Raw genomic sequence first — 16,097 nt, 5'->3', positions numbered from 1 at the left:
GGGAACCAGCGGGCCACAGCCGGCTCGCCACCCGCTGCCCGGTTGTCTGTGGGTCCCTGCGTGTGTTCCTCCTCGGGCCCTCCCTGAGGTTGGCTCCCCGCACAGGTGTTGTGTGTGGCCGGCCGCTCGCCATTGCCCAGTCCCACTGCATTTCCAGCTGGGGCGCTGGGCCTCTGTCAGGGTCTCTGGGGTGTCCGGTGGGGGGCGCGGGGGGCCGGGGTGTCTGCTCCCGTCTTCGCCCCTGGCTCTCTGGGCGCCCGGCTCGGCTCTGCTCGGCTAGGCTAGGCTAGGGTAGCGCGGGCGGCGGCAGCTGGGGATTCTCTGGGGATTCTCGGCCAGGCGAAGGGCTGGGTGGGGTGGCGGTGCGGGTGCCGGGTGCCCGGGGGTCGGGGGTCTTGGGGCTCGGCGAGGAGGGGCAGAGGCCAGGCCAGGCCGGGGCGGGGCTCCCGGTAGGTGGAGCCAGGTGCCCAGGGGCAGAGGTGGAGGCGGGACTCAGCCCCTGTCAGCCCCGCCTAGCCCACTCCACCCCGACCCGATCCGGCCCGGCCGAGGACCCGAGAGGGAGAGCCGGCCAGTCTCCCAGGACCCCCGCGCCGCCGCATGGACCGAGTCAGGTCGGAGCGAGAAAGCCAGCCTGGAGTTGAGTTGAGGAGCGCTGGGCAGTGCTGGGGCGGGGCGAGGGAGGCCCCCTGGGAACACCCGCTGTGTTGGCCCCCTCCACCGCTGCCCTGCCCTCCCCTGCCCTCCCCTGCCCCTGGGCTGAAGGGTGGAAGCTGGTGCAGGCTCTTGAGGCGTTCCGGGGCAGCCTCTGCCGTCTACGGCCATACCACCCTGAACGCGCCCGATCTCGTCTGATCTCGGAAGCTAAGCAGGGTCGGGCCTGGTTAGTACTTGGATGGGAGACCGCCTGGGAATACCGGGTGCTGTAGGCTTTTGCGCCCCCTTCCCACACGCACTTTTCTTGCGTGGCCCGGAAACAGTGTCCGTGACCGCCTCAGGCCGTGACCCCCGGGCCCGCGGGGGTAGGGCGCAGGGGCAGCCCTGGGCTCCCGGTGTCCCTTCAGGCCTGCGGCTGGCCTCCCGCCTCCCGCCTCCCGCCTCGCCTCCGGCGCCCAGCGCCCAGCGCCTGCAGTGAGCCACACTGGCATGGCTCTCTCCAGGGACGCTAGGACACTCCAGGCGACCCGGCGGAGCAGAGCCTGGTCCAGGCCTCGACCAGTCCTGTGCACCCTGACCGACCCCCACCCCCCCCCACCACTCACACTCCCGGATGGGGGGTGGGGAGGCGCACACCTGCTTTTCCCCAGAACACAGGGCCCACCCGCAGGGGCCGCTCCCCACCCGTTCTTGCCACACCAGCAGAGCGTGGCCACCCAGGTCCTGGGAGTGAGAGAGTCCATCCAGCGTCTCTCCCTAGGTCCGTCCCTTGGCAACTCTGCCTCCCTTCCCAACGCCTTCCTCCTGAGGGTCCCAGCCCTGAGTCTGTCTCTTCACCCATCTCTCTCTCTTTCTCTCTCTCTCTCTCTATCTCTGTCTCTCTCTCTCTCTCTCTCTCTCTCTCACACACACACACACACACACACTCTGGAAGCAGATGTCTTTCTGTCTATCTCTCTGCTCATCCATCTCTCCTTCACCTTTGTGACTCTACTGGCCTGTGAGGAGGCCTCCTGTCTCCATCTCCCACTCAGTGTGTCTCTTTCCTTGGCCCTTCTGTCTGTCACCCTGTCTCTCTCGCTCTCTCTCTCTCTCTCTCTTTCTCTCTCTCTCACAAACACACACACACAGACACACACTCACTCCTCTCTTCCCCCCTCCCACCCCAGCCACCTCACTCTGGGCTGCAAGTCACCCAGTCCATGGCAGCCTCGAGACTGGGCGGTCACAGGTTCTCTCATCTCCCATCTAACTTCCCGTGGATGTAAGAGTGGATTCCCACATCCCCCTTGAAGTGAGTGCACGTCTTCAGGGTGTGTGCAGGGCAGAGGCTGAGAGAAGGCCCAGGAGGCCACAGGGTCTTAGGAGGCTGCGCTGGGAGCCAAGCAAGAGAGCAGATGTCAAAGGAGGGCAGGTGCTCCGAGAAGAGGAGGAAGCAGCCTTCGGAGCAGGCAAGTGGTTCGGGGCCAGGAGGTTGCCGGGGAGGACCACGTGCCGAGGGGAGCTGAAGGCCAAGGCCGGGCGGTGGGGACAGGGAGGCAGAGGCCCCTTTGTTCGCGGCGAACCCTCCACCTGGAGACGCCTGGCCGCGAGGCAGGGCCTGAAGGCCCGGTGGGCGCGCGACCCCCCGCAACCGCTGCTCCCCCCCGCCCCCCGCAAGGCTTGCGGGTGAGGGGGCTTCCGGTCTGGTGAGGCCGTCGACTGGGCTCTGACGGGGTTTGACTCGGAACGCTACTTTCACAGGCGGTCCTTTCCGGGAGCACAGCCCATGGACAAATGGACGGAGGGGTCTGTGCCCTTCCTCAGGGCGGTGCTGTACAGGTCCTGGTCCTTGAGGTGTACAAACAAGGCGCAGAGCCCTCCGACCTTGGCACTCAGTCCGAAGGGAGTCACTCGGGGGTGGGGTAGAGTGTGGTGGGGTGGGGGTGAGGTAGGGTAGGGTGGGGGTGGCGGTGGGGGTGCGGGGCGGCCAAGCGCTGCTGTGCAGAGTGGACAAAGCAGAGTGGATGGGGAACTCAGGGCGAGGCCCGCGCCCCAGCGGCGCACTTCTGAGCCTGGCCCTGTGACTGACTGACTGACTGACTGACTGGGAACCAGCGGGCCACAGCCGGCTCGCCACCCGCTGCCCGGTTGTCTGTGGGTCCCTGCGTGTGTTCCTCCTCGGGCCCTCCCTGAGGTTGGCTCCCCGCACAGGTGTTGTGTGTGGCCGGCCGCTCGCCATTGCCCAGTCCCACTGCATTTCCAGCTGGGGCGCTGGGCCTCTGTCAGGGTCTCTGGGGTGTCCGGTGGGGGGCGCGGGGGGCCGGGGTGTCTGCTCCCGTCTTCGCCCCTGGCTCTCTGGGCGCCCGGCTCGGCTCTGCTCGGCTAGGCTAGGCTAGGGTAGCGCGGGCGGCGGCAGCTGGGGATTCTCTGGGGATTCTCGGCCAGGCGAAGGGCTGGGTGGGGTGGCGGTGCGGGTGCCGGGTGCCCGGGGGTCGGGGGTCTTGGGGCTCGGCGAGGAGGGGCAGAGGCCAGGCCAGGCCGGGGCGGGGCTCCCGGTAGGTGGAGCCAGGTGCCCAGGGGCAGAGGTGGAGGCGGGACTCAGCCCCTGTCAGCCCCGCCTAGCCCACTCCACCCCGACCCGATCCGGCCCGGCCGAGGACCCGAGAGGGAGAGCCGGCCAGTCTCCCAGGACCCCCGCGCCGCCGCGGGGACCGAGTCAGGTCGGAGCGAGAAAGCCAGCCTGGAGTTGAGTTGAGGAGCGCTGGGCAGTGCTGGGGCGGGGCGAGGGAGGCCCCCTGGGAACACCCGCTGTGTTGGCCCCCTCCACCGCTGCCCTGCCCTCCCCTGCCCTCCCCTGCCCCTGGGCTGAAGGGTGGAAGCCGGCGCAGGCTCTTGAGGCGTTCCGGGGCAGCCTCCGCCGTCTACGGCCATACCACCCTGAACGCGCCCGATCTCGTCTGATCTCGGAAGCTAAGCAGGGTCGGGCCTGGTTAGTACTTGGATGGGATTCCGCCTGGGAATACCGGGTGCTGTAGGCTTTTGCGCCCCCTTCCCACACGCACTTTTCTTGCGTGGCCCGGAAACAGTGTCCGTGACCGCCTCAGGCCGTGACCCCCGGGCCCGCGGGGGTAGGGCGCAGGGGCAGCCCTGGGCTCCCGGTGTCCCTTCAGGCCTGCGGCTGGCCTCCCGCCTCCCGCCTCCCGCCTCGCCTCCGGCGCCCAGCGCCCAGCGCCTGCAGTGAGCCACACTGGCCTGGCTCTCTCCAGGGACGCTAGGACACTCCAGGCGACCCGGCGGAGCAGAGCCTGGTCCAGGCCTCGACCAGTCCTGTGCACCCTGACCGACCCCCACCCCCCCCCACCACTCACACTCCCGGATGGGGGGTGGGGAGGCGCACACCTGCTTTTCCCCAGAACACAGGGCCCACCCGCAGGGTCCGCTCCCCACCCGTTCTTGCCACACCAGCAGAGCGTGGCCACCCAGGTCCTGGGAGTGAGAGAGTCCATCCAGCGTCTCTCCCTAGGTCCGTCCCTTGGCAACTCTGCCTCCCTTCCCAACGCCTTCCTCCTGAGGGTCCCAGCCCTGAGTCTGTCTCTTCACCCATCTCTCTCTCTTTCTCTCTCTCTCTCTCTATCTCTGTCTCTCTCTCTCTCTCTCTCTCTCTCTCACACACACACACACACACACACTCTGGAAGCAGATGTCTTTCTGTCTATCTCTCTGCTCATCCATCTCTCCTTCACCTTTGTGACTCTACTGGCCTGTGAGGAGGCCTCCTGTCTCCATCTCCCACTCAGTGTGTCTCTTTCCTTGGCCCTTCTGTCTGTCACCCTGTCTCTCTCGCTCTCTCTCTCTCTCTCTCTTTCTCTCTCTCTCACAAACACACACACACAGACACACACTCACTCCTCTCTTCCCCCCTCCCACCCCAGCCACCTCACTCTGGGCTGCAAGTCACCCAGTCCATGGCAGCCTCGAGACTGGGCGGTCACAGGTTCTCTCATCTCCCATCTAACTTCCCGTGGATGTAAGAGTGGATTCCCACATCCCCCTTGAAGTGAGTGCACGTCTTCAGGGTGTGTGCAGGGCAGAGGCTGAGAGAAGGCCCAGGAGGCCACAGGGTCTTAGGAGGCTGCCCTGGGAGCCAAGCAAGAGAGCAGATGTCAAAGGAGGGCAGGTGCTCCGAGAAGAGGAGGAAGCAGCCTTCGGAGCAGGCAAGTGGTTCGGGGCCAGGAGGTTGCCAGGGAGGACCACGTGCCGAGGGGAGCTGAAGGCCAAGGCCGGGCGGTGGGGACAGGGAGGCAGAGGCCCCTTTGTTCGCGGCGAACCCTCCACCTGGAGACGCCTGGCCGCGAGGCAGGGCCTGAAGGCCCGGTGGGCGCGCGACCCCCCGCAACCGCTGCTCCCCCCGCCCCCCGCAAGGCTTGCGGGTGAGGGGGCTTCCGGTCTGGTGAGGCCGTCGACTGGGCTCTGACGGGGTTTGACTCGGAACGCTACTTTCACAGGCGGTCCTTTCCGGGAGCACAGCCCATGGACAAATGGACGGAGGGGTCTGTGCCCTTCCTCAGGGCGGTGCTGTACAGGTCCTGGTCCTTGAGGTGTACAAACAAGGCGCAGAGCCCTCCGACCTTGGCACTCAGTCCGAAGGGAGTCACTCGGGGGTGGGGTAGAGTGTGGTGGGGTGGGGGTGAGGTAGGGTAGGGTGGGGGTGGCGGTGGGGGTGCGGGGCGGCCAAGCGCTGCTGTGCAGAGTGGACAAAGCAGAGTGGATGGGGAACTCAGGGCGAGGCCCGCGCCCCAGCGGCGCACTTCTGAGCCTGGCCCTGTGACTGACTGACTGACTGACTGACTGGGAACCAGCGGGCCACAGCCGGCTCGCCACCCGCTGCCCGGTTGTCTGTGGGTCCCTGCGTGTGTTCCTCCTCGGGCCCTCCCTGAGGTTGGCTCCCCGCACAGGTGTTGTGTGTGGCCGGCCGCTCGCCATTGCCCAGTCCCACTGCATTTCCAGCTGGGGCGCTGGGCCTCTGTCAGGGTCTCTGGGGTGTCCGGTGGGGGGCGCGGGGGGCCGGGGTGTCTGCTCCCGTCTTCGCCCCTGGCTCTCTGGGCGCCCGGCTCGGCTCTGCTCGGCTAGGCTAGGCTAGGGTAGCGCGGGCGGCGGCAGCTGGGGATTCTCTGGGGATTCTCGGCCAGGCGAAGGGCTGGGTGGGGTGGCGGTGCGGGTGCCGGGTGCCCGGGGGTCGGGGGTCTTGGGGCTCGGCGAGGAGGGGCAGAGGCCAGGCCAGGCCGGGGCGGGGCTCCCGGTAGGTGGAGCCAGGTGCCCAGGGGCAGAGGTGGAGGCGGGACTCAGCCCCTGTCAGCCCCGCCTAGCCCACTCCACCCCGACCCGATCCGGCCCGGCCGAGGACCCGAGAGGGAGAGCCGGCCAGTCTCCCAGGACCCCCGCGCCGCCGCGGGGACCGAGTCAGGTCGGAGCGAGAAAGCCAGCCTGGAGTTGAGTTGAGGAGCGCTGGGCAGTGCTGGGGCGGGGCGAGGGAGGCCCCCTGGGAACACCCGCTGTGTTGGCCCCCTCCACCGCTGCCCTGCCCTCCCCTGCCCTCCCCTGCCCCTGGGCTGAAGGGTGGAAGCCGGCGCAGGCTCTTGAGGCATTCCGGGGCAGCCTCCACCGTCTACGGCCATACCACCCTGAACGCGCCCGATCTCGTCTGATCTGGAAGCTAAGCAGGGTCGGGCCTGGTTAGTACTTGGATGGGAGACCGCCTGGGAATACCGGGTGCTGTAGGCTTTTGCGCCCCCTTCCCACACGCACTTTTCTTGCGTGGCCCGGAAACAGTGTCCGTGACCGCCTCAGGCCGTGACCCCCGGGCCCGCGGGGGTAGGGCGCAGGGGCAGCCCTGGGCTCCTGGTGTCCCTTCAGGCCTGCAGCTGGCCTCCCGCCTCCCGCCTCCCGCCTCGCCTCCGGCGCCCAGCGCCCAGCGCCTGCAGTGAGGCACACTGGCCTGGCTCTCTCCAGGGACGCTAGGACACTCCAGGCGACCCGGCGGAGCAGAGCCTGGTCCAGGCCTCGACCAGTCCTGTGCACCCTGACCGACCCCCACCCCCCCCCACCACTCACACTCCCGGATGGGGGGTGGGGAGGCGCACACCTGCTTTTCCCCAGAACACAGGGCCCACCCGCAGGGGCCGCTCCCCACCCGTTCTTGCCACACCAGCAGAGCGTGGCCACCCAGGTCCTGGGAGTGAGAGAGTCCATCCAGCGTCTCTCCCTAGGTCCGTCCCTTGGCAACTCTGCCTCCCTTCCCAACGCCTTCCTCCTGAGGGTCCCAGCCCTGAGTCTGTCTCTTCACCCATCTCTCTCTCTTTCTCTCTCTCTCTCTCTATCTCTGTCTCTCTCTCTCTCTCTCTCTCTCTCTCACACACACACACACACACACACTCTGGAAGCAGATGTCTTTCTGTCTATCTCTCTGCTCATCCATCTCTCCTTCACCTTTGTGACTCTACTGGCCTGTGAGGAGGCCTCCTGTCTCCATCTCCCACTCAGTGTGTCTCTTTCCTTGGCCCTTCTGTCTGTCACCCTGTCTCTCTCGCTCTCTCTCTCTCTCTCTCTTTCTCTCTCTCTCACAAACACACACACACAGACACACACTCACTCCTCTCTTCCCCCCTCCCACCCCAGCCACCTCACTCTGGGCTGCAAGTCACCCAGTCCATGGCAGCCTCGAGACTGGGCGGTCACAGGTTCTCTCATCTCCCATCTAACTTCCCGTGGATGTAAGAGTGGATTCCCACATCCCCCTTGAAGTGAGTGCACGTCTTCAGGGTGTGTGCAGGGCAGAGGCTGAGAGAAGGCCCAGGAGGCCACAGGGTCTTAGGAGGCTGCGCTGGGAGCCAAGCAAGAGAGCAGATGTCAAAGGAGGGCAGGTGCTCCGAGAAGAGGAGGAAGCAGCCTTCGGAGCAGGCAAGTGGTTCGGGGCCAGGAGGTTGCCGGGGAGGACCACGTGCCGAGGGGAGCTGAAGGCCAAGGCCGGGCGGTGGGGACAGGGAGGCAGAGGCCCCTTTGTTCGCGGCGAACCCTCCACCTGGAGACGCCTGGCCGCGAGGCAGGGCCTGAAGGCCCGGTGGGCGCGCGACCCCCCCGCAACCGCTGCTCCCCCCCGCCCCCCGCAAGGCTTGCGGGTGAGGGGGCTTCCGGTCTGGTGAGGCCGTCGACTGGGCTCTGACGGGGTTTGACTCGGAACGCTACTTTCACAGGCGGTCCTTTCCGGGAGCACAGCCCATGGACAAATGGACGGAGGGGTCTGTGCCCTTCCTCAGGGCGGTGCTGTACAGGTCCTGGTCCTTGAGGTGTACAAACAAGGCGCAGAGCCCTCCGACCTTGGCACTCAGTCCGAAGGGAGTCACTCGGGGGTGGGGTAGAGTGTGGTGGGGTGGGGGTGAGGTAGGGTAGGGTGGGGGTGGCGGTGGGGGTGCGGGGCGGCCAAGCGCTGCTGTGCAGAGTGGACAAAGCAGAGTGGATGGGGAACTCAGGGCGAGGCCCGCGCCCCAGCGGCGCACTTCTGAGCCTGGCCCTGTGACTGACTGACTGACTGACTGACTGACTGACTGGGAACCAGCGGGCCACAGCCGGCTCGCCACCCGCTGCCCGGTTGTCTGTGGGTCCCTGCGTGTGTTCCTCCTCGGGCCCTCCCTGAGGGTGGCTCCCCGCACAGGTGTTGTGTGTGGCCGGCCACTCGCCATTGCCCAGTCCCACTGCATTTCCAGCTGGGGCGCTGGGCCTCTGTCAGGGTCTCTGGGGTGTCCGGTGGGGGGCGCGGGGGGCCGGGGTGTCTGCTCCCGTCTTCGCCCCTGGCTCTCTGGGCGCCCGGCTCGGCTCTGCTCGGCTAGGCTAGGCTAGGGTAGCGCGGGCGGCGGCAGCTGGGGATTCTCTGGGGATTCTCGGCCAGGCGAAGGGCTGGGTGGGGTGGCGGTGCGGTTGCCGGGTGCCCGGGGGTCGGGGGTCTTGGGGCTCGGCGAGGAGGGGCAGAGGCCAGGCCAGGCCGGGGCGGGGCTCCCGGTAGGTGGAGCCAGGTGCCCAGGGGCAGAGGTGGAGGCGGGACTCAGCCCCTGTCAGCCCCGCCTAGCCCACTCCACCCCGACCCGATCCGGCCCGGCCGAGGACCCGAGAGGGAGAGCCGGCCAGTCTCCCAGGACCCCCGCGCCGCCGCATGGACCGAGTCAGGTCGGAGCGAGAAAGCCAGCCTGGAGTTGAGTTGAGGAGCGCTGGGCAGTGCTGGGGCGGGGCGAGGGAGGCCCCCTGGGAACACCCGCTGTGTTGGCCCCCTCCACCGCTGCCCTGCCCTCCCCTGCCCTCCCCTGCCCCTGGGCTGAAGGGTGGAAGCCGGCGCAGGCTCTTGAGGCGTTCCGGGGCAGCCTCCGCCGTCTACGGCCATACCACCCTGAACGCGCCCGATCTCGTCTGATCTCGGAAGCTAAGCAGGGTCGGGCCTGGTTAGTACTTGGATGGGAGACCGCCTGGGAATACCGGGTGCTGTAGGCTTTTGCGCCCCCTTCCCACACGCACTTTTCTTGCGTGGCCCGGAAACAGTGTCCGTGACCGCCTCAGGCCGTGACCCCCGGGCCCGCGGGGGTAGGGCGCAGGGGCAGCCCTGGGCTCCCGGTGTCCCTTCAGGCCTGCGGCTGGCCTCCCGACTCCCGCCTCCCGCCTCGCCTCCGGCGCCCAGCGCCCAGCGCCTGCAGTGAGCCACACTGGCCTGGCTCTCTCCAGGGACGCTAGGACACTCCAGGCGACCCGGCGGAGCCGAGCCTGGTCCAGGCCTCGACCAGTCCTGTGCACCCTGACCGACCCCCACCCCCCCCCACCACTCACACTCCCGGATGGGGGGTGGGGAGGCGCACACCTGCTTTTCCCCAGAACACAGGGCCCACCCGCAGGGGCCGCTCCCCACCCGTTCTTGCCACACCAGCAGAGCGTGGCCACCCAGGTCCTGGGAGTGAGAGAGTCCATCCAGCGTCTCTCCCTAGGTCCGTCCCTTGGCAACTCTGCCTCCCTTCCCAACGCCTTCCTCCTGAGGGTCCCAGCCCTGAGTCTGTCTCTTCACCCATCTCTCTCTCTTTCTCTCTCTCTCTCTCTATCTCTGTCTCTCTCTCTCTCTCTCTCTCTCACACACACACACACACACACACACACTCTGGAAGCAGATGTCTTTCTGTCTATCTCTCTGCTCATCCATCTCTCCTTCACCTTTGTGACTCTACTGGCCTGTGAGGAGGCCTCCTGTCTCCATCTCCCACTCAGTGTGTCTCTTTCCTTGGCCCTTCTGTCTGTCACCCTGTCTCTCTCGCTCTCTCTCTCTCTCTCTCTCTCTCTCTCACACACACACACACACACACACACTCTGGAAGCAGATGTCTTTCTGTCTATCTCTCTGCTCATCCATCTCTCCTTCACCTTTGAGACTCTACTGGCCTGTGAGGAGGCCTCCTGTCTCCATCTCCCACTCAGTGTGTCTCTTTCCTTGGCCCTTCTGTCTGTCACCCTGTCTCTCTCGCTCTCTCTCTCTCTCTCTCTCTCTCTCTCACAAACACACACACAGACACACACTCACTCCTCTCTTCCCCCCTCCCACCCCAGCCACCTCACTCTGGGCTGCAAGTCACCCAGTCCATGGCAGCCTCGAGACTGGGCGGTCACAGGTTCTCTCATCTCCCATCTAACTTCCCGTGGATGTAAGAGTGGATTCCCACATCCCCCTTGAAGTGAGTGCACGTCTTCAGGGTGTGTGCAGGGCAGAGGCTGAGAGAAGGCCCAGGAGGCCACAGGGTCTTAGGAGGCTGCGCTGGGAGCCAAGCAAGAGAGCAGATGTCAAAGGAGGGCAGGTGCTCCGAGAAGAGGAGGAAGCAGCCTTCGGAGCAGGCAAGTGGTTCGGGGCCAGGAGGTTGCCGGGGAGGACCACGTGCCGAGGGGAGCTGAAGGCCAAGGCCGGGCGGTGGGGACAGGGAGGCAGAGGCCCCTTTGTTCGCGGCGAACCCTCCACCTGGAGACGCCTGGCCGCGAGGCAGGGCCTGAAGGCCCGGTGGGCGCGCGACCCCCCGCAACCGCTGCTCCCCCCGGCCCCCCGCAAGGCTTGCGGGTGAGGGGGATTCCGGTCTGGTGAGGCCGTCGACTGGGCTCTGACGGGGTTTGACTCGGAACGCTACTTTCACAGGCGGTCCTTTCCGGGAGCACAGCCCATGGACAAATGGACGGAGGGGTCTCTGCCCTTCCTCAGGGCGGTGCTGTACAGGTCCTGGTCCTTGAGGTGTACAAACAAGGCGCAGAGCCCTCCGACCTTGGCACTCAGTCCGAAGGGAGTCACTCGGGGGTGGGGTAGAGTGTGGTGGGGTGGGGGTGAGGTAGGGTAGGGTGGGGGTGGCGGTGGGGGTGCGGGGCGGCCAAGCGCTGCTGTGCAGAGTGGACAAAGCAGAGTGGATGGGGAACTCAGGGCGAGGCCCGCGCCCCAGCGGCGCACTTCTGAGCCTGGCCCTGTGACTGACTGACTGACTGACTGACTGACTGGGAACCAGCGGGCCACAGCCGGCTCGCCACCCGCTGCCCGGTTGTCTGTGGGTCCCTGCGTGTGTTCCTCCTCGGGCCCTCCCTGAGGGTGGCTCCCCGCACAGGTGTTGTGTGTGGCCGGCCACTCGCCATTGCCCAGTCCCACTGCATTTCCAGCTGGGGCGCTGGGCCTCTGTCAGGGTCTCTGGGGTGTCCGGTGGGGGGCGCGGGGGGCCGGGGTGTCTGCTCCCGTCTTCGCCCCTGGCTCTCTGGGCGCCCGGCTCGGCTCTGCTCGGCTAGGCTAGGCTAGGGTAGCGCGGGCGGCGGCAGCTGGGGATTCTCTGGGGATTCTCGGCCAGGCGAAGGGCTGGGTGGGGTGGCGGTGCGGTTGCCGGGTGCCCGGGGGTCGGGGGTCTTGGGGCTCGGCGAGGAGGGGCAGAGGCCAGGCCAGGCCGGGGCGGGGCTCCCGGTAGGTGGAGCCAGGTGCCCAGGGGCAGAGGTGGAGGCGGGACTCAGCCCCTGTCAGCCCCGCCTAGCCCACTCCACCCCGACCCGATCCGGCCCGGCCGAGGACCCGAGAGGGAGAGCCGGCCAGTCTCCCAGGACCCCCGCGCCGCCGCATGGACCGAGTCAGGTCGGAGCGAGAAAGCCAGCCTGGAGTTGAGTTGAGGAGCGCTGGGCAGTGCTGGGGCGGGGCGAGGGAGGCCCCCTGGGAACACCCGCTGTGTTGGCCCCCTCCACCGCTGCCCTGCCCTCCCCTGCCCTCCCCTGCCCCTGGGCTGAAGGGTGGAAGCCGGCGCAGGCTCTTGAGGCGTTCCGGGGCAGCCTCCGCCGTCTACGGCCATACCACCCTGAACGCGCCCGATCTCGTCTGATCTCGGAAGCTAAGCAGGGTCGGGCCTGGTTAGTACTTGGATGGGAGACCGCCTGGGAATACCGGGTGCTGTAGGCTTTTGCGCCCCCTTCCCACACGCACTTTTCTTGCGTGGCCCGGAAACAGTGTCCGTGACCGCCTCAGGCCGTGACCCCCGGGCCCGCGGGGGTAGGGCGCAGGGGCAGCCCTGGGCTCCCGGTGTCCCTTCAGGCCTGCGGCTGGCCTCCCGCCTCCCGCCTCCCGCCTCGCCTCCGGCGCCCAGCGCCCAGCGCCTGCAGTGAGCCACACTGGCCTGGCTCTCTCCAGGGACGCTAGGACACTCCAGGCGACCCGGCGGAGCCGAGCCTGGTCCAGGCCTCGACCAGTCCTGTGCACCCTGACCGACCCCCACCCCCCCACACCACTCACACTCCCGGATGGGGGGTGGGGAGGCGCACACCTGCTTTTCCCCAGAACACAGGGCCCACCCGCAGGGGCCGCTCCCCACCCGTTCTTGCCACACCAGCAGAGCGTGGCCACCCAGGTCCTGGGAGTGAGAGAGTCCATCCAGCGTCTCTCCCTAGGTCCGTCCCTTGGCAACTCTGCCTCCCTTCCCAACGCCTTCCTCCTGAGGGTCCCAGCCCTGAGTCTGTCTCTTCACCCATCTCTCTCTCTTTCTCTCTCTCTCTCTCTATCTCTGTCTCTCTCTCTCTCTCTCTCTCTCTCTCTCTCACACACACACACACACACACACACACACTCTGGAAGCAGATGTCTTTCTGTCTATCTCTCTGCTCATCCATCTCTCCTTCACCTTTGTGACTCTACTGGCCTGTGAGGAGGCCTCCTGTCTCCATCTCCCACTCAGTGTGTCTCTTTCCTTGGCCCTTCTGTCTGTCACCCTGTCTCTCTCGCTCTCTCTCTCTCTCTCTCTCTCTCTCTCACAAACACACACACACAGACACACACTCACTCCTCTCTTCCCCCCTCCCACCCCAGCCACCTCACTCTGGGCTGCAAGTCACCCAGTCCATGGCAGCCTCGAGACTGGGCGGTCACAGGTTCTCTCATCTCCCATCTAACTTCCCGTGGATGTAAGAGTGGATTCCCACATCCCCCTTGAAGTGAGTGCACGTCTTCAGGGTGTGTGCAGGGCAGAGGCTGAGAGAAGGCCCAGGAGGCCACAGGGTCTTAGGAGGCTGCGCTGGGAGCCAAGCAAGAGAGCAGATGTCAAAGGAGGGCAGGTGCTCCGAGAAGAGGAGGAAGCAGCCTTCGGAGCAGGCAAGTGGTTCGGGGCCAGGAGGTTGCCGGGGAGGACCACGTGCCGAGGGGAGCTGAAGGCCAAGGCCGGGCGGTGGGGACAGGGAGGCAGAGGCCCCTTTGTTCGCGGCGAACCCTCCACCTGGAGACGCCTGGCCGCGAGGCAGGGCCTGAAGGCCCGGTGGGCGCGCGACCCCCCCGCAACCGCTGCTCCCCCCCGCCCCCCGCAAGGCTTGCGGGTGAGGGGGCTTCCGGTCTGGTGAGGCCGTCGACTGGGCTCTGACGGGGTTTGACTCGGAACGCTACTTTCACAGGCGGTCCTTTCCGGGAGCACAGCCCATGGACAAATGGACGGAGGGGTCTGTGCCCTTCCTCAGGGCGGTGCTGTACAGGTCCTGGTCCTTGAGGTGTACAAACAAGGCGCAGAGCCCTCCGACCTTGGCACTCAGTCCGAAGGGAGTCACTCGGGGGTGGGGTAGAGTGTGGTGGGGTGGGGGTGAGGTAGGGTAGAGTGGGGGTGGCGGTGGGGGTGCGGGGCGGCCAAGCGCTGCTGTGCAGAGTGGACAAAGCAGAGTGGATGGGGAACTCAGGGCGAGGCCCGCGCCCCAGCGGCGCACTTCTGAGCCTGGCCCTGTGACTGACTGACTGACTGACTGACTGACTGACTGACTGGGAACCAGCGGGCCACAGCCGGCTCGCCACCCGCTGCCCGGTTGTCTGTGGGTCCCTGCGTGTGTTCCTCCTCGGGCCCTCCCTGAGGGTGGCTCCCCGCACAGGTGTTGTGTGTGGCCGGCCACTCGCCATTGCCCAGTCCCACTGCATTTCCAGCTGGGGCGCTGGGCCTCTGTCAGGGTCTCTGGGGTGTCCGGTGGGGGGCGCGGGGGGCCGGGGTGTCTGCTCCCGTCTTCGCCCCTGGCTCTCTGGGCGCCCGGCTCGGCTCTGCTCGGCTAGGCTAGGCTAGGGTAGCGCGGGCGGCGGCAGCTGGGGATTCTCTGGGGATTCTCGGCCAGGCGAAGGGCTGGGTGGGGTGGCGGTGCGGTTGCCGGGTGCCCGGGGGTCGGGGGTCTTGGGGCTCGGCGAGGAGGGGCAGAGGCCAGGCCAGGCCGGGGCGGGGCTCCCGGTAGGTGGAGCCAGGTGCCCAGGGGCAGAGGTGGAGGCGGGACTCAGCCCCTGTCAGCCCCGCCTAGCCCACTCCACCCCGACCCGATCCGGCCCGGCCGAGGACCCGAGAGGGAGAGCCGGCCAGTCTCCCAGGACCCCCGCGCCGCCGCATGGACCGAGTCAGGTCGGAGCGAGAAAGCCAGCCTGGAGTTGAGTTGAGGAGCGCTGGGCAGTGCTGGGGCGGGGCGAGGGAGGCCCCCTGGGAACACCCGCTGTGTTGGCCCCCTCCACCGCTGCCCTGCCCTCCCCTGCCCTCCCCTGCCCCTGGGCTGAAGGGTGGAAGCCGGCGCAGGCTCTTGAGGCGTTCCGGGGCAGCCTCCGCCGTCTACGGCCATACCACCCTGAACGCGCCCGATCTCGTCTGATCTCGGAAGCTAAGCAGGGTCGGGCCTGGTTAGTACTTGGATGGGAGACCGCCTGGGAATACCGGGTGCTGTAGGCTTTTGCGCCCCCTTCCCACACGCACTTTTCTTGCGTGGCCCGGAAACAGTGTCCGTGACCGCCTCAGGCCGTGACCCCCGGGCCCGCGGGGGTAGGGCGCAGGGGCAGCCCTGGGCTCCCGGTGTCCCTTCAGGCCTGCGGCTGGCCTCCCGACTCCCGCCTCCCGCCTCGCCTCCGGCGCCCAGCGCCCAGCGCCTGCAGTGAGCCACACTGGCCTGGCTCTCTCCAGGGACGCTAGGACACTCCAGGCGACCCGGCGGAGCCGAGCCTGGTCCAGGCCTCGACCAGTCCTGTGCACCCTGACCGACCCCCACCCCCCCCCACCACTCACACTCCCGGATGGGGGGTGGGGAGGCGCACACCTGCTTTTCCCCAGAACACAGGGCCCACCCGCAGGGGCCGCTCCCCACCCGTTCTTGCCACACCAGCAGAGCGTGGCCACCCAGGTCCTGGGAGTGAGAGAGTCCATCCAGCGTCTCTCCCTAGGTCCGTCCCTTGGCAACTCTGCCTCCCTTCCCAACGCCTTCCTCCTGAGGGTCCCAGCCCTGAGTCTGTCTCTTCACCCATCTCTCTCTCTTTCTCTCTCTCTCTCTCTATCTCTGTCTCTCTCTCTCTCTCTCTCTCTCACACACACACACACACACACACACACTCTGGAAGCAGATGTCTTTCTGTCTATCTCTCTGCTCATCCATCTCTCCTTCACCTTTGTGACTCTACTGGCCTGTGAGGAGGCCTCCTGTCTCCATCTCCCACTCAGTGTGTCTCTTTCCTTGGCCCTTCTGTCTGTCACCCTGTCTCTCTCGCTCTCTCTCTCTCTCTCTCTCTCTCTCTCTCACACACACACACACACACACACACTCTGGAAGCAGATGTCTTTCTGTCTATCTCTCTGCTCATCCATCTCTCCTTCACCTTTGAGACTCTACTGGCCTGTGAGGAGGCCTCCTGTCTCCATCTCCCACTCAGTGTGTCTCTTTCCTTGGCCCTTCTGTCTGTCACCCTGTCTCTCTCGCTCTCTCTCTCTCTCTCTCTCTCTCTCTCACAAACACACACACAGACACACACTCACTCCTCTCTTCCCCCCTCCCACCCCAGCCACCTCACTCTGGGCTGCAAGTCACCCAGTCCATGGCAGCCTCGAGACTGGGCGGTCACAGGTTCTCTCATCTCCCATCTAACTTCCCGTGGATGTAAGAGTGGATTCCCA

At 66.8% G+C, this 16,097-nt stretch overlaps 6 non-coding genes across 6 annotated transcripts; all 6 read left to right on the top strand.

Annotated features, from left to right (window-relative positions):
• Positions 1-813: 813 nt before the first annotated feature.
• Positions 814-932, top strand: LOC143640555 (5S ribosomal RNA). The gene has a single exon (XR_013154995.1). It is a non-coding gene; the product is annotated as a 5S ribosomal RNA (ribosomal RNA).
• Positions 933-3,558: 2,626 nt separating this feature from the next.
• On the top strand, positions 3,559-3,677 carry LOC143640567 (5S ribosomal RNA). The gene has a single exon (XR_013155007.1). It is a non-coding gene; the product is annotated as a 5S ribosomal RNA (ribosomal RNA).
• Positions 3,678-6,302: 2,625 nt separating this feature from the next.
• Positions 6,303-6,420, top strand: LOC143640571 (5S ribosomal RNA). The gene has a single exon (XR_013155011.1). It is a non-coding gene; the product is annotated as a 5S ribosomal RNA (ribosomal RNA).
• A 2,635-nt stretch (positions 6,421-9,055) lies between these two features.
• Positions 9,056-9,174, top strand: LOC143640554 (5S ribosomal RNA). Its single transcript, XR_013154994.1, has one exon. It is a non-coding gene; the product is annotated as a 5S ribosomal RNA (ribosomal RNA).
• Positions 9,175-12,005: 2,831 nt separating this feature from the next.
• LOC143640553 (5S ribosomal RNA) lies at positions 12,006-12,124 on the top strand. The gene has a single exon (XR_013154993.1). It is a non-coding gene; the product is annotated as a 5S ribosomal RNA (ribosomal RNA).
• Positions 12,125-14,769: 2,645 nt separating this feature from the next.
• On the top strand, positions 14,770-14,888 carry LOC143640552 (5S ribosomal RNA). Its single transcript, XR_013154992.1, has one exon. It is a non-coding gene; the product is annotated as a 5S ribosomal RNA (ribosomal RNA).
• Positions 14,889-16,097: the final 1,209 nt, after the last annotated feature.

This window comes from Callospermophilus lateralis, unplaced genomic scaffold (genome assembly GCF_048772815.1).
Source record: "Callospermophilus lateralis isolate mCalLat2 unplaced genomic scaffold, mCalLat2.hap1 Scaffold_3270, whole genome shotgun sequence".
Lineage (NCBI taxonomy): Eukaryota > Metazoa > Chordata > Mammalia > Rodentia > Sciuridae > Callospermophilus > Callospermophilus lateralis.
This window is presented reverse-complemented; position numbering and strand designations above follow the sequence as displayed.